This window comes from Nicotiana tabacum, chromosome 17, assembly GCF_000715075.1.
Source record: "Nicotiana tabacum cultivar K326 chromosome 17, ASM71507v2, whole genome shotgun sequence".
Lineage (NCBI taxonomy): Eukaryota > Viridiplantae > Streptophyta > Magnoliopsida > Solanales > Solanaceae > Nicotiana > Nicotiana tabacum.
Window position 1 is genome coordinate 7,509,961 of NC_134096.1, and position 24,382 is coordinate 7,534,342.

General features: G+C 37.9%; 2 pseudogenes; both read left to right on the top strand.

Annotated features, from left to right (window-relative positions):
* The first annotated feature begins 6,512 nt into the window (after window positions 1-6,512).
* Window positions 6,513-12,331, top strand: LOC142171679 (sodium/hydrogen exchanger 3-like; annotated as a pseudogene).
* A 910-nt stretch (window positions 12,332-13,241) lies between these two features.
* Window positions 13,242-24,164, top strand: LOC142171680 (subtilisin-like protease; annotated as a pseudogene).
* The last annotated feature ends 218 nt before the right edge of the window (window positions 24,165-24,382 follow it).

The following is a 24,382-nucleotide window of genomic DNA, read 5'->3' on the forward strand; positions in this document are numbered from 1 at the left end:
AGCGTCTAAGATTTAGAATTTACAAAGCTGGTATGAAATAAATACATCATATGTCTAAAATATACATGAACAAATTAAAAATCCTAAAGCTGCCAAGAATAAGAGACAGTTATGACCGAAGCGTAGTTACCTCTTCAATTCCAGCTCCCACCATATACAGCAACATCAACATCCAAAATCAGTATGCAAGGTGCTGAAGTGTAGTGTCAGTACAACCGACCACATGTACTCAATGAGTAACAAACCTAACCTTAAGTTGAATGTAGTGACGAGCTTGGACAACGGTCAAGGTTCGACATCGATATCCAATAACAACTCATAACAATATAATAAAAGTAGTACAAGAACCAACTCAGAGATATAATACTCACCTAGTTCACAATTATGGAAAATAGTCATACTTTTCAAGTATAACAGTAAATCCCAAATCTTTCACAGAAATCTCCAAAACAAATATGGGTAAATCAGAAATCTGTGATTTTTTCCAAAGACTTTCAACAACAGATAAGAAGTCTCATTATCAGATGGCATGAGGAAAGTACATCTTTATGCCTACATGTCACTGTGCATGTTAATGTCACGAATATCACTATACCGTACAACGCGAGGAAATACATCTCAATGCCTACATACCAAGAATGCATGCCAACTATAATGCAACGCCGTGGTAAAACCATATACATACTCTCGGAGTATCAATGCACTCAGTCCTCCCAATCACTCAATCATCACAGTCACTCAGTCCTCAGAGTCACTCACTCCTCACAATCACGCAATCCTCATAGTCACTCGGCACTCGCGCTTGCCACTATATAGGGAAGATCCAGCCCAGGAAAGATCTAGCTCAAACATTAATAGCAATTGCGCTCACTATGAGTGTGCAGACTCCGGATGGGCAGATCCAGACCAAATGCTATAATAAGCCAATCATGGAATGAATCAATAAAGCCTACTGCAATGTGTAACCCGATCCCATAAACATCCTCACAATCAGTGGGTCTCAACAGGATAAGTATATAGCCTAGACATGGATTCTAACATGTATCACAGCTCAATTACTCTAGCATATAGCAATTTCATGGATAGAAATAAGATTAGGTCACTACATAGTACCACAGAATCAATCGAGTCATAATTCATATGGTACACGCCCACACACCCGTCACCTAGCATCTTTATCACCTCAACCCCAACATATAGCATATATATCCAGGGGTTCATACCCTCAGCTCCATGTTTAGAAGTATTTTTTACCTTGAACAAGCCAAATTCAATACCGAGCAAGCCAATCAATACTCTAAAAACACCATATCGCGCGTTCCGAGCTCTGAACGACTCAAAACTAGCCAAAAGCAACTCAAGAACATCAAATAATTTAAAAGGAAACGAACCCAATCGATAAAGGTTGAATCTTTAATCAAAAGCCCAAAGTCAACCAAAAAGTCAAACCTGAGCCCGCACCTCGGAACCCGACAAAACTTACAAAATCTGATAATCCATTTAATTACGAGTCCAACCATGCTAGTTTAACTCAAATCCAACTCTGAATCGATGTTCAAAACTCAAAAATTCACTCTATGAAACTTTAGACAACCCCCCCCCCCCCAATTTTCTCTTTAAAATCAATAACCAATTGCCAAAAATGAAAATAGATTCATGAAGTATAATCAAAACCGAGTAGAGAAGACTTACCCTAATCCATATGGTAAATAATACTTCAATAATTGTCTCAATCTGAGCCTCATAGCTCCAAATATGCAAAAATGGCTGAAACCCCCAAAATTAGAGTACTTATACTCACTGGGCGAATCAATGAATCGCGATCGCGGAAATACCATCACAATCGCGAAGAAGAAAATGCACTACTTCTGAAAATGCACAACATGATCGCAGAAATAGACTCGCGAATACGATACATAAGGCTGACATAACAATGTGTTCGCAGAAACACCATCACGAACACGAAGAGGTAACTAGCACCCTGCCCAGTTTAGCCCCAAACACTACGCGAACGCATAGAAGCATACATGAATGCGATGAAGACCAGCCCCAACTATATGCGAACGCAGCTACCCAATCGTGACCGCGATGAAGAAAATGCCCAGCTCCATATTTCCTCTACGCGATCGCATACTGTAATGACTCGGTCGGTCATTTTGACTATTGCAATCTCGTTCCCCTATTTACTCCTCAAATTGTGAATTACAGTTGTTATTTGGCTTTCCGGGGTAATTGGTTTGGGTTCGGTAAGGTTTTGAAATGATTTGGAGCACTTAGTTCCAAGATTTAGAATTTAAGTTGAAAAGGTTGACCGGATGCTAACTTATGTGTAACGACCTCGGAGAAATTTTGCTAAGGAAATTAAGCTTTGGTGGTGCCGAGGTAGATCAATTAGTACAAAGATTATAGAAATTTCTCGCGGTTCGCAAACTTGCCGCGGCTCGGACTTTTTGGGATGAACAATGCACCGATGTGTAAAGAAAACATTTTGCTAGAAAATGGTCATTTTTGCGACCTTGCGGTCGCAGAATCACTCTGCGAACCGCATAATGGTTGCAAAGTGGAGCAGGAGGAGGGCAAGATTTGAGGAAAATCTGCGGTGCACTATGCGACCGCAGACCTATTTTACGGTGCATTATGCGATCGTAGAACAAGTATGTGGACCGCATAATTATCGCAGAACAGGTCAGTAACGCCTAGCTTTTGAGGCCAAATTATGCGGTTGGTATGCGTACCGCATACCTGTTATGCGATCGCATATGCGACCGCATAACTGCGTCAGAGCTTCTATTCTTTCTAATTTTTGACCCGACCCAACTTCGATTTATAGCCCTTGAAGCTCAATTTTTAGCCAAAATCTGATATTTCAGAGAGAGGTGAGAGCATTTTAGAGAGAGAAAGTGAAGACTTAGTCATTTATCTATCAATATTTGTTCAAAGTTTGAAAATTTTACAAGGATCTTGCTAGGGCTTCAAAGAGGTACGAATTTCTTTCTCTAATTCTTCAATTTCGGGTTTGGAGTAAAGATGGGTGATTAATAGTGTGATTCTTGGGTGTAGAGTATCATATATACATACCAATAAGGTTGTGGAAAGATTGTTAAGTTCAAATGGGTAAGGATTGGGTTGAAAATGTAGAAATCTTCATAAACTTTAATTGAAGATTTGAGGGTCGAATTTGTGTCGGATTTTGGTGAAATTTGTATGGTTGGACTCGTGGTTGGATGAGCGTTCATATTCTGTAACTTTTGTCGAATTCCGATACGTGGGCCCCGAGCTAATTTTGAGTTAATTTTAGATTTTTTTGGAAAACTTAGTATCTCCTTATGGAATTAATTACAATAATTGGTATTGATTGAATCGAATTAATTGTGGCTAGATATGAGGCTTTCGGAAACCAATTCTCGTGGAAAGGGCATAGCGGAATAAATAATTACACGGGTTGAGGTAAGTAACAGTTTTAAATCTGGTCCTGAGGGTATTAAACCCGGAATTTTGGTATCATGTGATTATTTTGGAGGTGACGAACATGCTAGGTGACGAGCATGTGGGCGTGCACCGAGGGGGTTGTGATTTGATCCGTCCTGGGAAACTGTAAAGTTGAATAATTTATTGTTAGCTATATGCCCTCTATGTGTTGATAAAATTTGACTGTGAATCATGTTAGAAATCATGCTTAGGCTATGTGATAGTACTGTTGGGACCCACAGAGGTCGTGTACTTGTTGAATTGCCTGCTAAATGCTATATTTACTCAGTCTCAGTTTTTACTTGCACATTTTATCTCAGTCTCTGTTATTATTATTGATACATCATATCATTGTTGTTTCAGTTGATTCATGATTATTGAGAGCCCGAGAGACTGGAGAGATTTATGACTGAGGGAGGCCGGGGGCCTGATTGTGAGGATATTTTATAGATCGAGGTTGCCCGCCTGCAGCAGGCCTTATTGGCTTATTATTGCACGTGCGTTGGCCGTGCAGCACGTGAGTTGGCCGTGCGGATCCTTATATTATTATTGCACGTGAGTTGGCCGTGCGGATCCAGATATTTATATTATGGCACGTGAGTTGTCCGTGCTTATAGCGCTTGGACTGTAGGATCCCCTCATGAGTTTGTACACCCCAAGTGAGCACGGGTACCCATTGAGAGAGTGATGAGGGCTGGGAGCCCTAGGAGTGATGAGGGCTGGGAGCCCAGAGAGTGATTGTTGTCCTAAGAGGTTGTACTTGATTTTCATTTGTTGTTGCACTTAGTTGCTATCTGTCATTATTGAGAAATCTTTGAAAGATAGTTGATATACGGATTACATGAACAGGAAATGTATAAAAAATTGATTTGACATTAAACTGCCAGATTTGATAGCATGTCTATTCTTTGCTGGAATTACTGGAAGTAAACCATAACTATGTAGCTCGTTATTATCTTCAGTTCCTTATTTATTATTGTTACTTGCTGAGTTGGTTGTACTCATACTACACCCTGCACTTCGTGTGCAGATCCAGGTATTCCCGGATATAGCGGGTGTTGATCCTTTCGCGTGGTTGAATTTAAGGAGATTTTGAGATTGCTGCCATGTACCGTAGACCTTGTCTCTCCTTCTCTATCTCTTTGTTCACTATATTTGGCCTCAGACTATTACAGACTATATTTTCCAGACTTGTATTCATATTAAATGCTCATGTACTCAGTGACACCAGGTTTTGAATGGTGTTTGTATTGTATTTAAATATTATATTTTCAATCTTGAGAGAAATTGTGATTTATTGAGATTTTTGGCTTGCCTAGTATTAAGGTAGGAGCCATCACCACGGGTGAGATTTTGGGTCGTGACACATACCCATCTTCGCGACCGCGAAGGACAATCGAGGCATTAGAGTCCGAAATCAATCCAAAATATGCCCGAGCCCCTCGGGACCCTGTCCGAACATACCAACAAGTCAAAAACCTACTCGAGGCCTCAAATCACACATAACAATATCGAAACGACGAATCTCACCTCAAACTGAACTTAATGAACTTTGATTTTTTCAACTTCCAAAACTTCTGCCGAAACATATCAAATCAACCGGCAATGAGCTCAAATTTTGCACACAAGTCTCAAATGACATAACAAATCTATTCAAATTCCCGAAACAACAATCCGAACTCGATATCATCAAAGTCAACTCCCGGTCAAACTTATGAACTTTCCAAACTTTTAAATTTCTAACTTTTGCCAATTAGCGCTGAAACCTTCTAGAAATATGTAAATGCAAATTTGGGCATACGTCCGAGCCCAAAATCACCATCTGAACCATCAAAACTCCAATCCAAGTTCAAATACTAAAAAGTCAAACTTGGTCAATTCTTCCAACTTTAAGACTTAAATCATGAAATGCATTCTTCCAAATCAATTCCGAATAACCTGAAAACAAAACCAATGATTCACATAAGTTATAATACATCACTCAAAACGACCGGTCGGGTCATTACAGATTGGGTCACTATTGGATCTCACAACAAGCAGGCTTGATATTGTATTCAGTGTAGGATTGTGTGCAAGATTTCAGGCAAATCTCAAACAATATCATATGAAGGATGTTAAAAGGATACTCAGTTAACTTAAAAAGACTCATGATCTGTGTCTATGGTATCCTAGAGGGTATAACTTTGATCTAGTTGGTTATGCTGATGCTGACTAGTTTTTATGTTGACAAGAAAAACACTTCAGGAACAACACATTTACTTGGTTCTTGTTTGGTATCTTGGGGAACAAAAAAGCAGAACCCAGTGTCTTTATCTACATCTGAGGCTGAATATGTGGCAGTAGAATCTTGATATGCTCAATTGTTGTAGATAAGACAACTGCTAAGGGACTAAGGTATTTTTGTTGATTGTATTCCTAATTTCTGTGACAACACTAGTGCCATAAACATTGCCCTGGGAAAATTTGATGGGGGGATATTCAGGTCATTCAGGTCCTTGTTTATAAGTCTTGAGCACTTTTACCCAGGGAAAATATGTGAGTATAGACGAACTTATTACCTCCTTCAATTCATTTTATGTGGCGGAATTTGACCAGTATAATTTTCTTTTGCAGAACGCATGCAAGGAATACATCCAGCTTTTGAGGCTAAAGATGAATCCTCAGATATCTAATGCATTCTCCCTGCTATTTCACTCCTTTTCTTTTACTCTGCTGTGTGGTGAATATTGTATTGATATCAATTATTACTATCCCACTTTTTCTTCATTTTGTATGCTTAAAACAGGTACTCTAGTTTATGTATTCCAAGCTTTGTTCTTTCAGATTGTTTGCATATACATGGGATTACTGAGTCTCTGCTATGATATTGTAGAAAATTGTCTTTCATTGCATCAGATATATTTCAACAAATGTGATTTTCTTCTTGTATAGAAAATAACTATAGTTTCACTTTCCGTTAAATTCACTATCATGATACATCTTCTGTTTTCCCTTATACAAGTCAAAGGTGGGTCCGTTGGTCCATTAGGTGCAGGGTATTAAAAATGGTAACGGCGTTATTATTTCGAGTTTGTCTACCAGTGTGGCTAGTTGTAGTTATGGGGTTGGATGCTGTGGCAAGATTGAGGGTAAGCATGTTGTCAGATGATGATCAAGTCTCTGTCGATTCCATAACTCTGTTTGTGGCTCTTCTTTGTGGATGCATTGTGATTGGTCATCTTCTTGAAGAGAATCGTTGGATTAACGAGTCCGTCTCGTGAGTCTTTTTTCCTTTACTGAATCAATGTTGTATCTCTACACATATAAAAAGGGCTTGTCCCGTGTATGATCTAGAAGACCGAATGCCCTTAATAGAGGCGGATTCGGAATTCCAAATAACGGGTTCAGTCTTAAGATCTTTAGCACTAAACACGTCGTTCTTGTGACTTTTTGGGTTCAGAATTAAATATTTGTTGAAACATTAGTGGGTTTTACGAGCTCGAAGAGGAAATTCCTTTAGTAAAGTTGTAATTAGACTGCAATTTTAGTCAGTGCAAACACATATTACGTGCATGATTGATGATATTATTTCTGAAAACAGTTTTATAGTAGACTATGCTTTTGGTTTTTGCTGCAATAGATGATAATTGTCATTTTGATTGTAGGGTTTATGTACTGGAGGCATTATATTAATTATTAACTACTAATGGAAAGAGCTCTCATCTCTTAGAATTTGACGAACATGAGCTCTTCTTTATTTATGTTCTACCACCCATCATATTAAATGCTGGGTAAGTTGTCCGATTCATGCCTGTTTATAGTTGTGTGTCAATCATAATGTGGTTGTGACAGTTTTGAGTTCGTTTATTGCATTTTCGCATACTATAGTTTAGTGCTCCCCCGTCTTAAAATGGAAGAGAAAGAACACTTGTTTTCTCTTTCCCTATTTTGATTCAGTGATATATGGCTTAAATAATTTTCAGTTTACTGTAACAAGTTATTTTTGGTGTCTTTGCAAAAAAGAAAAAAAAAAGAAGCTTTGATGCATTAGACTCAGGATGTCGCCTTAATTCACTGCTGGTGTTATTGGATAACAGACAACTAGACAGAAAGCAGATAAAAGCATGCTCCATTTTTTCTATTTAGCAAGTTATTTAGGTGTTAACTGTAACTTGATGGGACTGACAATTCAATATTTTCACTTTATCAGTTTCCAGGTGAAAAAGAAGCAGTTTTTCAGGAACTTTACGACCATTATGTTGTTTGGTGCCGTTGGCACATTGATATCATATCATTTGGTATGCCCTACTTTCTCAGTCCTTCTCTTCAATCATTTGTGAGTTGCCATTTGAATGACAGGACACTATGACAGAATGTAGGGGAGCAACTTAAAAAAAGTACTCCGTAGTTAAGAATTTCTAAGTTTGCTATGATCAAATTACTTTGCCAAGACATTGTCCTTTCCCTAAGAAAAATTAATATTTCCGTAAAAGCGTTGACGCAATGTTAGAGACACAGTTTTACACATTTACTGATTTATATGATTTTGAAACTGTTTGTCACATGTAAAACGTACCCCGCATTCATGTAGGGTGCTAAAAAGCTGTTGCGATCGAGGTTATTGTGTTAATATATTCCAAGTGTCTTTTCCTTTTTGCCACTGCGTAAAGCAAAACAGTTTCTTGCAGCTTCTCTGATATAGATCTTCACTGTACAGCAGTACAGAAGCTAAAAGCAAGTTACTAGTTATCAGGTTTTAACAATTGTTCGTTTTGTCCTTACTTATTAAGTAGTTCACTGTTCGTACGCTTATTTGTTATTTGGTATCTCTCTCAGTCGTGCTAACTTGAAGATTCTGTTTTAGGTGCAATGAGTTATTTGGGAAGCTGGATATTGGTTTTTTGGAGCTACGAGATTATCTTGGTACTAGTCTTTCCTCCTCTTCACATTGTAGTTGATGTTTCAGTATATCAATTGTAGGTGTTGTAATTTTGGTTGTTAAGGCTTTATTTGTTTAAGAGTAAGCAAAGGAGAAAAATGAGTAGTAGGAGGGTAAAAAGCTACAAAAATATGGAAAGACTGCAATTTCCTTTCCGTGCTTTCTATCTGATTGACCTGAATTTCAAAATAAATTCCATCGTCGTGCCATAACCTTGTAAAAATATTTTCTTGATCCGAATTTGATGGTCAAAGAACCATTCCTTATATAATCATTTCATTTTATGAAATACGTAAAGTTTTTACCTCTATCTTTTTCATGGTTGGCATCTTTCTTTAGATTGATTGACTCTCATCTTCTGATGATTTCAAATTCTTATTCTGTAGCGATTGGAGCTATTTTTTCAGCAACAGACTCTGTTTGCACATTGCAGGTACGGATTTCCGCCAAAAATTGCAGATGGACTATATGAGTAAAAGAGATATGAGATAGCAACTTGTGTGGACTGAATGTTGTGAGTTTAATTCTCAGGTGCTTAATCAGGATGAGACACCTCTACTCTACAGTGTAGTCTTTGGGGAAGGAGTCGTAAATGATGCAACATCTGTGGTGCTTTTTAATGCAATCCAGAAGATGGATCTCTCCAACATCAACTCAAGGATTGCCTTATCGTTCACCGGAAGTTTTCTCTATCTATTTCTTGCAAGCACTTTGCTGGGAGTTTTGGTAAGTAGCTTTCTTGGTTTATGTTTTACACGCATTAGCCACTCCTTCCTACGTTTGTCCCATAAGAGTTTGGGCCGTGTCGTAGTGTGGTTGATCATCCTCTAGGACCAGCTATTGATCATCACCAACTATTTTCTTACTTTTTGGCTAATCAGGCACAAGCCCCTCCTTTGGGAAGATTTCTCCTTTTGCTCCTCACACTACGGGGTGTTAACAGCCGTTCTTCCCTTCCAAAAGCAGGTATTTGGATCAAACACAAATACATGTGTTAAGCACACCGCCAGCATTTATCCTGAGCCAGGATCAAACTCTTATAAGATTTATAAGTAGTTGCAATACTTATAGCTGCCTTGTTCCTAGATAAAGCGGATTTTGATTTGTGAAGTCTAAAAATTTTCATATCTCCTTAAGTAATGTTGTTTGAACTTGGTCAATTTTTTCTAGTTTTTCATACTTCCTCATTTGATCAGATTATGCTAACTATCTATTTTTATTTATGGAAAAAACGGACAAAAACCTTAACGCAAAGGCAAATCCAATATTTAAACTTGATGGGTTCAGCCTAAGGTTCTTACTACTAAACTCGTTGGACTTTTGGAATTATGGGTTCATAATTTAATAATTGTTGACATTTTAGTAATTGTTCACATGTATATCTGTACTCCCTATGGAAAATAATGGGTTTAGTTGAACACATCAAATGTCTGGTCAATCCGCTTATGCCTTAACGAGGCTTAAAGCAGACTAGTTATATGATATCTTGCTCTTAAATGCAGGTTGGGTTGCTAAGCGCATACATAATCAAAAAGATATATCTTGGCAGGTAGGTATGCTTAATTTTCTTCCATGTTCATTCTTTTAATTTAATTAATTATTTAGTTTGTTACTGTATGTCATTTGGCGCTCATCGAGCTATTAATTAACCTGATTTTATTCAACCCACATCACCGTTCAAGTCTTTGGCTTACGTGTCAAAATAGGAAAAAGAAAATGAAGTGATTGGAAAGCTAGGACAGTTTTCCTTTCATAGTAGATTTATTCCGAGGATGGACTTCTTGAATGTAATAAGCTATTATAAGAGTTTTTTCTTTGACTCATTGGCTCTTAACAGCAATCCTTTTTCTTATTTATGGTTTATTCCTACTATGATAAACTCATTGTAATCAGTGCTATTCTTGAAGTTTACATGCCTTAATAATCTGTAGTCCCTGTGAAATATTTGGTTCCCCAGTTATATAGTCCACGTGCCAGATGTCCGGAGGGGGAGGGGGGCTTAAGTGTCTCACATCAGTTGATGGGATAGGTTATTGTCTCCTCTTATAATCTTGGGCCGTCATCATCTCATGAGTTAGTTTTTTAGGCAGAGTTGGGTGCAAAGTCCATTTTCTTAAGAGTTAATACCCTAAAACCCCATTAAACTATCACATTTTTGTCGGTTCCCTACTTAAACTATTTTGTGTTCCCAAAACCCTCCTGAACTATATTGTCCTTCATAATAAAACTCCCTCGTTGCTGACCTGGCATAACGTGTGTAAACACTCGCTTGGAAGCGCGTGGCATGACTCATATGACGGAAAATAATGGCTAATTAGCCTAACCCTCTTTCACAGTTAATTTTTTAATAAATATTCTCCTTATTTCAGTTATATCCACCTTTCTTCCTCATTTTTAACCATTCTTCCTTATTTTATTTTTTTTACCTTTCTTCTTTATTTTTCACCTTCTTCATTTTTTAACCTTTTTTCTTCGGTTCTCCATATGAGTTTCCTCTGGAAAAAAATCATCCTCTCTTGTTTCCTCTGAAATGATTTATTCTCTTTTTTATTTTAGTCTTTTTTCATGTCTTACACATATTGTTGAAAGAATACCAATTTAAATTTTCTTATTAAACTCAACACCTTGTAGAGAATAAAGTTGAATATCTTCAACCTTCTTTATGTAATTTGGAATTAGAAAATGTAATTGTTGGCCAATTATTTTTTTATTTGCGAAATTTTATTTTGTGTAATCTTTTTATGTATTATAAGATGATTTTTAAGAAATGCAACACTATATGCCTTTATTTATATTTTTACTGTGCTACAAAATGAATATAAATAAGGACTTATTGGAGTTTAGCATAAAGCACAATCACAATTAAACCTAAAATTAACACAGTACATTAAATATTGTTTTGGCCAAAACTTCTAAAATTAATCAATCATCCGAGAGTAATACATCATGAATAAACTATATAAAAAACTTTTTACAAACCATACGTTAATATAGTTAGGCAGACGCACCTTTAAAAGTCCAACATGAGGTTTTAATATATAGGAAAATATAGTTTAGGGGGGTTTTGGAGACACCAGATAGTTTAAGTAGGTAACTGACAAAAAAGTGATAGTTTAAACAGGTTTTAGGCTAAGTTAAATAGCCACGTGTAGTGCTACATGTCACATTTTTTAAATAATTAGGAGCATGTACTACACGCACCTCTAAGAATGCAATGAAGGATTTTTAATATGAAGGGTAATATAGTTAGGGGGGTTTTGAGGATACCGAATAGTTTAAGTAGGAAACTGACAAAAACTTGATAGTTTAGGGGGATTTTAGGGTATTAACTCTTCAAAAAATCATGTTAAATCAAGATAATGACTTCCGAATTCAATTCCAGACCTACGCCCCAAATCACGATACAGACCCACCGGAACCGTCAAAAAATTGATCCGGGTCCGTTTGAATAAAATATTGACTGTAGTCAACTCAAATTAGTTTTAAGGAAAAAATTCACAGTACTTTTCTGTGGGATTGTAATGTCACACTATATCTGGCATAATGTGACCGACAATTCGAGTTTGTCTACCAAGGCATCACCTTCAATCTAAGTGTATTTGTAAACAAACTTCTCTTTAATGGACTTATTATCTACACATGTAGAGCTAGCTGCATCTATATGCAAAGTCCTGAGCAATAGCATACTTGGATTGGCAAACCAGAGGTAACACTTCCAAACCAGCACAAATAACATACTTGGAACACTATGTATCGCGACGAGGTGACCAAGTGCCTTGCTGAGGGTGGAATGGTGGCAGAGTATCCCAACTACTAGTAGCTGTACTACTCAAATTAAACTTCTTTTTCTTAGTTTGAGTGCAACACTGCATCTTTCCCACTCTCATTAGTGCATTTTTTTGCACCAATTTGTCTGAAGTTTTGAGATGGGATTGATGTATGAATAGGCACTAGAGGATTTCTAATAACACTTACTGTTACAGATGAAGCCTAATGTTGTACAGAAGCACCTAATCTTGATCACATGTTAGTGATGGTATTTCTTGCCCATCTTTTGTTTCACTTCCTTGTTGCCCATCATATCAGAGAGTCAGCAATGATGTAATGTACGATATGCAAACAATTGAAGCCATGCCAAAAAAAGATAATAGAGTATACAACAACATCAAATTGAAGTAGAACAAATCTTGGACTTCATAATCTTTTCATTTTTAACTAAAAGAAAAGAAAGGGACAATGCAATAGAAGTTTGAGGATTTATCTTTAGCCTCTAAAGCTGATGTACTGCCAAAGGGAATTGTATCTCATATTCCATACATGCACTCTGCAAAGAAAATTACACTGGTCAAACTCCGCCACATAAAATGAAATGAAGGAGGTAATAAATTCATCTATACTCCGCATATTTTTCCCCTGATAAGAGCACTCAAAACTCACTCAGGCCAATGACCTGAATCCTGTCTTCTCCCATCATATCTTCAACATATTGCTTAATCTCCTTAGCAGAATCTTCAAGATGAGGACTCCTTACAAGTCGGATAATTTTTAATGAACCAATATCACCGTAGCTAGGCGGAATCTCCTTAAGCTTACGAGATTCCCACAGTAGTAATTTCTCAACCACAGATCTTTCAAACTCGAAGGGAAGTGAAAATCCCACAATGACCGATTTTCCGCTACAGACAATTCTGGAGCAGCTAGTGTTGATCACTCTGCAACTGAGAGGGTCGGAGATCTATACTCTGTGGAGCGGAGCGATGCGAATTGCGATTCTAGGTCGCAACAAGCTAGAGTTCATCGAAGGCACATGCAAGAAAGAGAATTACATCCCAAATCTCGTTGACCTTTGGGAACAATGCAACGCTACAGTATTGTCATGGATAATGAATTGCGTCTCACCGGAATTGCTAATTGGAATCGTGTATTAATCAAATGCCAGTGCAGTTTGGGGACAATTAACAGAGCATTTCAACAAGGTCGATTGCTCTAGGATTTTTCAGATTCATAAGCAATTTGCGACAATAAGTCAGGGTACAAGTTCAATCTCTGCTTATTTTTCAAAAATAAAGTTGCTTTGGGCAGAATTTGACTGCTTAGCTTCAATTCCAGGATGTGATTGTGTGAAATCTCGTGAATTTGTCACCTTCATGGAGCGGCTGAAACTTCTGCAATTTTTCATGGGTCTAAATGAGTCCTATGAGCAGGCTCGATGCCAGATCCTTATGATGATTCCAGTTCCAGCTATAAATAAGGCCTACTCAATGTTTACTAAACGAGAGAGTCAGTGAAGCATGACTAATTCCTTTGCCTCAGCTGAAGGAGGGCAATTATGCAGAGACAAAAGAAGAATTACAATATTCAATGTGACCATTGTAAAAAGAAAGGGTATACACGTGAGGAGGTTTTCATGCTGCGCACAATGAATCTGTTGAAGAACACAACAGGCAAGTTCCTGGAGGAGGAACTTGTAACGCCAAAAAGTTTCAGTCTACCAGTTCAGATGCACTTAGAGGACCTGCCTTCACTTATGAACACCACACTCAGATTCTGAAGCTACTCAACAAAGAAAATATTGGAGAAAATTCAGGTAATATGGAAGGTACACTTCATGCTTTTCTAGTAGAAGCCGGTAGAAAAGAATGGACAATTAACACTGGTGCGACCAACCATATGATATCTGATGTTACCTTGTTGCTTAATAAGATTAAGCTTAATGAAGCAAAGGCCAAAAAAGTTCATTTTCTCAATGAAGGTGTTACTTTTATAACCCATATAGGATCGTGTGAGTTAAGTAATGGAGACTTAGTAGATAATGTGCTTTTTCTTCCTGATTTTAAGTAATGGAGACACAGAATTTGTGTATCATGATTATCAGGAGTATTTCACTCATATGGCATAGTACATCAGAGAACATGTATCTACACACTTCAGCAAAATGGCATAACTGAGAGAAAGCATAGACACATTCTGGAGGTGGAAAGGGCTCTTAGATTTCAAGGGGACATCCCTTTAAAATTCTGGGGCATAACAAGCAACCAAGTTGGGATCGTTTATGAGTTTTAGGATGCTTGTCTTATGCTAAAAGAGTGAATAATCATGACAAATTTGAATCAAGAGCCATACCAGCTGTATTCAAGGGGTATTCAGAAGTTACAAAAGAATACATATTATATGATTTAATTAACAAGGGAACCATAGCAAATTGTCTTAAAAATACAGATACGGCTCCACTTATTGATGATCTTGGCATGCAACACTGGTTGCCTGATGCTCCAAATGCTGATATAGTTTCGTGGATTTTGGTTCATTAAAAATTATCGAACTATGGAGGAGCCCTCAACTTGAAGCATCTGCTCAGAATAGTTTAAACTCTTTATTCATAACTAAATGTGGATAAGCCAGCTTAACAAAAGGGTAAAATTGATGGTCATATGATCTTCAATCATCTCCCATAACTTTTAGCTCCCGATGTTCCCACCATGACAAGCACTGCAACTACACGAGACTCGGGCAAATAAATGCAGGAGAAAGATAAACGCAGAACTAATACCGTAGCAAAAGCCACAGAGCAATTCTGGTTACTATATTATCAATACACATCAAAGAATAGTCAACATCAAAAATAGCATCTTGACAAGAGCATATAAGTAGCAGATACTATAAAAGTTCAACAAATGGAATTCCATTTGCATTAGTTTACAAGACATGACAAAAATTAATGACTTGATACACATTAATTTTCAGAGAGAATTACAACTAATGTTTAACCATACATTACATAATTAATTAGTCGGTAAGAGGTACATATATAACCGCACCATTTCATCAGAAGAACATGTCACTAGAAAGAGAAGAAAAAAAAGAACTGCTACATAATGATACAAAAGTCTGCGAGGAGTTTAAATATGCCCCCTCGCACCGAAAAATATGATATAACATCACAACGCGAAGAGTTTAAACTCTTTATTTGAAATTAATTGCTGTGAAGTCGCTCAATAAAGGGTACAATTGATGGTCATATGAGCTTCAATCCTCTCATAATATTTATGTTACGACCCATTTTCTGAACAAACCGTGACCGGCACCCGATCACTAACTTGACCGAGCAAACCATCTGTGCTTACCAAATCTGTTATAACTTCAAACTTTATATGTAACAAGGCAATACTTTAACCAAATACTTTTAATTAATTTGAGTATCTAAAATAACCAACTCCAAACTTTGTTCGTAGTAACTGCTGACATACTGCTAAGTTATTATCAAAATCATCTGAATCTTAACCCACCGCCTGTGTCTATGAAGCCTCTACTGATAAACGGACGCACTGCTTAGGACATGAGATTGCCTGGCTAGTTCTTCAAGTAAACAAAGAAATAAGTAAATAAAGATAACTCAAAAGAATACTCCACGAACAAAAGTTGTCACGACCCGAAATTCCCACCTTCGGACCGTGATGACGCCTAACATTTCACTTGCTAGGCAAGCCAACGTTAGAATAATATTATCCATTTTTAAAACAATTTTTAAATTTATTAATAACAAAGAATCAATGCGGAAGTAAAGTCTGAAATGTAGTGATTAATCCTTTAAAAATAACGGTGTCTAAATACCATCCCAGAATTGGTGTCACAAGTGCACGAGCTTCTAGAATAATACAAATAAATATCTGAATAAAATAAAGCTGTCTAAAAACAAACACACAGCTAAAGTAAAGTAGACGGGGACTTCAGATCTGCGAACGCCGTGCAGCTATACCTCAAATCTCCTTTGAGTAGCTGAAATCCGAGCAAGTCTATAGTACGCCGCTAGGACCAACTCCGAAATCTACACAAGAAGTACAGAGTGTAGTATCAGTACAACCGACCCCATGTACTGGTAAGTGCTGAGCCTAACCTCGACGAAGTAGTGACGAGGCTAAGGCGGGTCACTTACATTAACATGTACGCAATATTAGTAACAACAACAAATAATAGAAATAAATCAGGTAACTCATTTATAATAATTGAAGTCAACTCAGCAGTCATAACCAATTATCATTTCCATCAATTTCCGTTGCAGCGTGCAACCCGCTCTCACAATATATTCATATTCAATTCTGTTGCGGCGTGCAACCCGCTCCTCCAATATATTTATTTTAATCAAGTCTGTTGCGGCGTGCAACCCGATATATATATCGACTCTTTAATAAGTCTGTTGCGGCGTGCAACCCGATCCTCTAATATGGACTTTTAATATGTTTGTTGCGGCATGCAACCCGATCCTTCAATATATCTATTTCAATCAATTCTGTTGCGGCGTGCAATCCGCTCCTCCAACATTTTCATTTACCAATTCTTATAGATGAAATTTCCCCAATAAATGCAACAATTAATATAAAATTATAAAACAACAAGCATACAATAATTATGATTTAATTATGAAACAAACAATGACAAATAATAAATTATTAAGGAAATCAGGGAGAAAATAGGTAGTTTAATATTTAATATGCTAAATGTCAAATAACAATTAAGACACGTAATTCAAATAGCATGTAACAATTAATGCAGGAATTCAAGAATTAACACTTGACAAAGAATAAGAGAAAAATAATTATTATAATAATTAATTCATGATTTAAAACGGTTTATGATTTTTCAAGTAATTATGCAAATAATGAATTTGATGACGTATAGACACTCGTCACCTCGCCTATACGTCGTTCACATGCATTTCACATAACAAATAGTTTAAGGGTTCTATTCCTTCAAGTCAAGGTTAACCATGACACTTACCTCGCTTTGCAAATTCCAATCAATTACTCGACCACAATTTTTCCTTTTAGATTTATCTCCAAAAGCTTCAAATCTATTCATAAACAATTCAATATACTCAATACGAATCATAGGAATTAATTCCATATGAATTTACTAATTTTCCAGATAAAAATCCGAAATTCATTAAAATATTCGACAGTGGGACCCACATCTCAAAATCTTGGGAAAACCTATGAAATCCGAACATTCGTTCCGATACGAGTCCAACCATACAAAATTTATCAAATTCCGATGTCAAATAGACCATCAAATCTTAAACTTTCATTTTTGGAAAATTTTATAAAAATCTGATTTTTCTTCCATAAATTCACGGATTCATGATATAAATGAGTATGGAATCATGAAATATAATCAATATAGGATAAAGAACACTTACCCCAATATTTTCCCGTGAAAATCGCCCAAGAATCGCCTTACCCGAGCTCAAAAATGGAAAAGAGTTGAAAATGGGACGAATCCCATTTTTCAAAACTTAAAGTTCTATTTCTGGGATTTTTACTCATCACGATCGCGGAAATTCGTTCGCGATCGCGTAGAACAACTTTTGCCCAGGTTCAGTTTACTCTTCGCGATCGGGGGAATGGCTTCGCGATCGCGAAGCACATTTTGGCTGCCAAATTCTTAACTCTACGCGAACACGGAAGGGCTTATGCGAACGTGAACCACAACTTCTCAGCCTTCCGCGATCGCGAACCACCTTGTGCGATCGCATAGCACAAATTTTGTGCTTCATCTTGTGCCTCGTTCCTTCTACGCGAATGCGAACGCTTCCATGCGTACGCGATTAACACTGCCCTCTTCCCTTCGCGAACGCAACCCCCTCTTCGCGAACGCGAATAGTAATTTTCACCTGCCTCCAGTTTCTTCTTCGTGAACGCAAGTCCCCTCTCGCGAACGCGGAGAAGGATACAAGAAGTAGATTTCTGCAGTTTTTTCCAAGTCCAAAAATGTCCGTTAAGCATCTGAAACTCACCCGAGCCCTCGGGGCTCCAAACCAAACATGCCCACAAGTTCTAAAACATTATACGAACTTGATCGCACGATCAAATCGCCAAAATAACACCTAGAACTACGAATTGGACCCCAAATCGAATGAAATTTTTAAGAAAACATTAAAACTTATATTTTCACAACCGGACGTCCGAATCACGTCAAATCAACTCCGATTCTCACCAAATTCGGCAGACAAGTCATAAATATTATAGTGGACCTATACCGGGCTCCGAAACCAAAATACGGACCCGAGGTCAATAAATCCAACATCAGTAATTTCTTAAAACTCATTAAGCTTTCAAGCTTTTAATTGTTGATCAAAATTCCATATCTCGGGCTAGGGACCTCGGAATTCGATTCCGGGCATACGCCCAAGTCCCAAATCACGATACGGACCTACCAGAATTGTCAAAATACTGATCTGGATCCATTTTCTCAAAATGTTGACCAAAGTCAACTTAGTTGAGTTTTAAAGCTCTATTTCACATTTTAATCTATTTTTTCACATAAAAACTTTCTGAAAAATTGTACGGACTACGCACGCAAGCTTAGCCATGAAAAATTGTACGAAAAATTGTACGGACTGCGCACGGACTTTCTGGAAACTTTTTGTTTGCGCACGCATGCTTAGCCAAACTTATGAATTCCATGTAGTACTCTTGCACACTTTTATTCCCTTGCTTGAGTTGCTCGAACTCTGTAGCTTTAGCTTCCCTGTCCTATTCTGGTATAAAATTATCCATGAAGGCCTCTTCAAATTCTTCCCAAGTAGGCGGACCATCATCTTTATCTCTTTTCTTTTTCCCACATCTCAAACCAAGCGACAACCACATCTCTAAGCTGGTAGGCAGCCAGCTCCACAACTTCATCATCAAATGCCTTCATCGCTCGGAGGGCTTTCTTGACACCCTCCAGCCACAACATTGGATCTTCATCAACTATAGTACCACGAAACAATGGAGGACTCAACTTTAAAAATTCATTCACTCTTGAGGATTCAGAATTGTTCTGTATATTTGATTGAGGTGGAATCTATCTCTTCTATCGTTCTGGTTGGCCATGAAGGCTTTAAATATCTCCATAGCACTGTTGACAATATTAAGCATCTGACCCACCTCTGGAGATACATTTTTCTGAGCCGGAACTGTTGTTGGTGCGGAGTTGGATCCTGAGGTACTGGCTCATCATGCTCCACCCCTTCTTCATGTTCAACCCGAGGTACTTGAACCCCCTTTGTGGATTTACTCTTCCTTTTCTTAGTTGAAGCCCTCTTAGTTCTACCTTGAGCCACAATAGTAGCAATAGTTTCTTGAGCAGCATCCTGAGTGTCGGTGTCAGAATTGCGGGTACGAGCCATTTCTGCGAGTTTTTGGAGAAATGAATACATTAGATAATTTCTTAGAGGTAGGCTCTACTGTACGATCTAAAGTATGAAAACAAAATTGAGACTTTTCCTAAATGCATGTAGCCTCCTATTTATAAGTATGGCGCGCTTCATACCCATAAATAAGACTCTATTAACACGGCTTCATAGACCCCTAGGACTCCATAAACTTGAGGCTCTGATACCAAGTTTGTTACGATCCATTTTCTGAACAAGCCGTGACCGGCACACGATCACTAACTTGACCAAGCGAACCATCTGTGCTTACCAAATATGTTATAACTTCAAACTTTATATGCAACAAGGCAATACTTTAACCAAATACTTTTAATTAATTTGAGTATCTAAAATAACCAACTCCAAACTTTGTCTGTAGTAACTGCTGACATACTGCTAAGTTATTATCAAAAATATCTGAATCTTACCCACTGACTGTGTCTATGAATCCTCTACTGATAAACTAACGCACTGCTCAGGACATGAGATTACCTGGCTAGTTCTTCAAGTAAACAAAGAAATAACTAAAGAAAGATGACTCAAAGGAATACTCTACGAACAAAAGTGGAGCTCACCAATAGGACTGGAAGAGAGGGAAGTCCTAACATGTAGCCTGCTCGACTGCAAAATCGGTTCCTACGTTGTACCGCAGACCAACGTAGGTTCCCAAAAGAGAACATCAGTACCATGCATTGTACTCAGTGAGTCTCAACGACAGGGGACGAAACCTTAATAAAATATACATTACAAGCAAAGATTCTAGATGTATGGAAAATATAAAGCTTTTAACAACAATTCTAAAATAATTGCATAACAACTGTTTATGAATATTTTAAAAGAAATTCTTTTCTTTTTCTTTGTTAAAAAAAAATACTTCACTTCATACTTCGGGAGTTCCAACTATCCTGACTTATTTCTGTCTTAGTCACCGTGTGATCGGCACGGGTTCGATCCCAACCTGATCGAATAGGCCCAATCTACAAGGTGCCACTCGCTTCATGGTTCTCAGCGCTCATGTATCATACCTTAGCCTGGCTAAGTAAATTCTCAGCAACGAGACCCTCGGCTCGTGTGCTCCCTACTTTGGCACAAGTAGTTTCAGGAAGTCAACGCCTTGGTCAGGACCCTCGGCCTGGACGATGACCCCTTCTCAGAATAGAGGATACTCTCAAAAATCTTTTCTTTCTAAAACTTCTTCTTGTGACTTTTCAAGTCTAAATCTTTTCTGGAACATCCTATACATACTCATATTGGTATCTTTAAATGTAAAGCATGGCATAAGAATGAAATAAACATTCAAAAGTATTTCTAAAGATTCTTGCTTCTTCATGAATTTTCAACATGAAAATGGCATATAAGAATAACATAAAAATCGGAAAATTTATGCACATATATCATAATAAATCATCTAAATTTTAGCTAGAACAATTCTAAGTTAATAGGTACTCACTCGTTCCAATTAGGTACATATTAAATCTTTTAAGCAATTAATCAAACACCTTATATGTGTGCTTTTGTGAGTTAAACCACTTTAGTAAGGAGTTATATCAACTCACCTCAAAACTCCTCGAGCCAATACGTAGGCCCCAGTCCAATTTATACCCGTCAAACAATTGATTCTACAACAACTAGTGCATTTTAATTAATTTCAAAGTTTAACACCTAAACATGAAATTTAATATTGATACAGAGAAAGAATGAAATTAACTTTTCAATTCTTACCTACCACTACTTTAGGATAGTTGACAATAGGGAATTTTATATACCTGAGTTTAAGAATTAGTGATTTGTAAAGAATCCTAGAATTTTCGTTGCGTGCAAGTTTCGTAGCCTTGTGCTTGCTGTTCTCTATTTCGAATAAGGCTTTTTAGCCTTCCGCCTTTGTGTGAATAATAGAAGTAGCCTTCTGTTTGTTCGTATAAGGCTTTTCAGCCTTGAGGCTTTTTAATTCTGATTTGTTTAAGGCTATCCTTTTGCCTTCCCACTTTATGGGCTTTAGGCTTGTCCCCTTCTTTTTTTTAACTTAACTAATAATTAATGAAACCCATTTTTAATAATTAATAATACTAAAGTTATTAATATTCCCCTAATTGTATATCCAATTATTTTTAAATAAAGAAGTAACTCAAAAGTTAATCGCCAGGGTTTAAATCCATAATAGAAGTATAATTTTTTTTATGCACTTAAGCCAAGATAAAAAAAAATTAAATTTTATAATTAGCATGCGTTGAAACTTTTATAGATTTGAGGAGTGTTACAATTTAGCTCCCAATGCTCCCACAAGAACCAGCACTGCAACTACACAAGGCTCAAGCAAATAAATACCTGCTCTCTTCCTAAACAGAAGCCACAGAGCAATTCCCATTACTATATCGCGCTGATGCTGAATCTTCATCAATTATCCAAACAAAGTCAGGGGCGTCTACCCTCTATCCTGCCACTGTCCTATATATGTAAAGTTTGTCGATTCTGGTCTCATTTCCGGATTACCCCTCTCAGCTATAACTTCAACATTAAGCTCTGGTAACTTATGACCTAGCAGCTCCAAAACTTACTGAACAATTAAACATCCAAAGGGATCACATAGTCTCCAGCATTGCAGCATTGGCCAACAGAGCCTTGTCGCGAAAGGGTCAGTCTCTGATCGCGAAAGGGGCTTCATATCTGCACAACCACGGAGGGTATTGGCTTTACACACTACACATACTCCAAGCTTTCTTGGATTGCAGCAGAACACGGATTTGTGGAGGGATTCCAACTATGGTAAAGGTGTGATCATTGGAGTCGTGGACATGGGCATTTCACCTGACCATCCTTCATTTAGCGACGAAGGGATGCCTCCTCCACCTGTTAAATGGAAGGGCAAGTGCGCATCAAAATTCGCTGGCAAGTGTAACAACAAGCTAATTGGAGCAAAGTCATTCATACAAGTCAATGGCTCACCTATAGATGCTGATGGACATGGTACTCACACTGCCATCACAGCTGCTGGGGGTTTCGTGAAAGGCGCCAACGTGTATGGGAATGCTAATGGCACTGCAATCGGGATTGCCCCTCTTGCTCACCTGGCTATTTATAAGGCCTGTGGTGATGACGGTTGTGATGACAGTGACATTTTGGCTGCCGTGGATGAAGCTATTGACGATGGTGTTGATATCCTATCCCTTTCCCTTGGTGGAAACACTAGGACCTTCCCCAGTGATCCTGTCGCACAAGGTGCGTATAGTGCGACAAAAAGAGGTATTCTTGTAAGTTGCTCTGCGGGTAATTGTGGTCCAGATAATAGCTCTGTCGCAAACGCAGCCCCATGCATTCTCACCGTAGGAGCAAGTACTCTTGACAGGAAAATTAAGGCCACCGTTCAGCTTGGAAACAAACAAGAATTCGAGGCTGAATCATCTTTTCATCCAAAGGCTTTCAATTCAGCATTTTTCCCTCTATATGAACCTGGAAAAAATGGAAGTGACTCTGATGAGAGCCCTTTTTGCCAACCGGATTTAACGTTCCCACGTAATGAAGGCAAAATAGTCTTGTGTAAGTTAGGTGGTGGTGTTACCAGATTTGAGAAAGACGAAGCTGTAGTGTATTCTGGAGGTGTTGGCATGATTAGCATCAATGGAGAGGAAGATGGTTTCACAATGTCAGCCGATGCTCACGTCCTTCCTGCCCTGGATGTTACTTTTGCAGATGGAATGAAAATTCTTGCATACATGAATTCAACAAATAAACCTGTTGCTAGAATTACATTCCAAGGAACAATAATAGGAGATAAAAGTGCACCAGTGGTTGCTTCATTTTCTTCTAGAGGACCAAATTATGCCAGTCCTGGAATCTTGAAGCCTGATATTATTGGGCCTGGTGTTAACATTCTTGCTTCTTTTGCCTACCTCAATGGAAAACAACACACATACAAAATCCACCTTCAATATTATTTCTGGCACCTCTATGTCTTGTCCTCACCTTAGTGGAATAGTAGCATTGCTGAAAAGCGCACACCCCACTTGGTCTCCTGCAGCTATCAAGTCAGCAATCATGACAACTGCCGATATAGAAAACCTTGGCAACAAGCCCATCCTGGATGAAAGGCTTCTACCTGCTAACGTCTTTGCCATTGGAGCAGGACATGTCAATCCATCAAGAGCAAATGATCCTGGACTAATTTATGATACCCCTTTTAAGGACTACTTACCTTATCTGTGTGGTTTGAATTACACAAATCAAGAGGTTGGAAGCATTTTACAACGCAGTGTGAATTGCTCGAAAGTGAAAAGTATTCCCGAAGCATAACTAAATTATCCTTCATTTTCTATCACACTCGGAGCAAATTCTCAAACATATACAAGAACAGTCACTAAAGTCGGGGAGGCTAAATCATCTTACAGTGTGGAGATAGTTTCACCACGAGGAGTTTCAATGATTGTTAAGCCCTCTACTCTAAAATTCTCCAAGTTGAACCAGAAGTTGACGTACCAAGTGATCTTTTCCAAAAAAACCAACAACTCAAACATTGATGTAGTTCAAGGATTCTTGAAATGGACTAGTAGTAGGCGCTTCGTAAGAAGCCCCATCGCAGTTGTGCTAGTCTAGTCAAATTGCAAGATTATTGAATTTCTATTTTCAGTTATTTCTTATATTCTGTCCTTGTACAATAAACATGTATGGATGCAGATAAGGCTCCCCTCCATTATCATTTTCCTCCTGTTGGTCCAGAACTTGCTTAGATCTTTTCCACTTATACACTTTCAGGATCAAGACTTATTTAAAATTAGCTTCCCCGTTAACCATAGTTAGACTAGAAGTTGGCA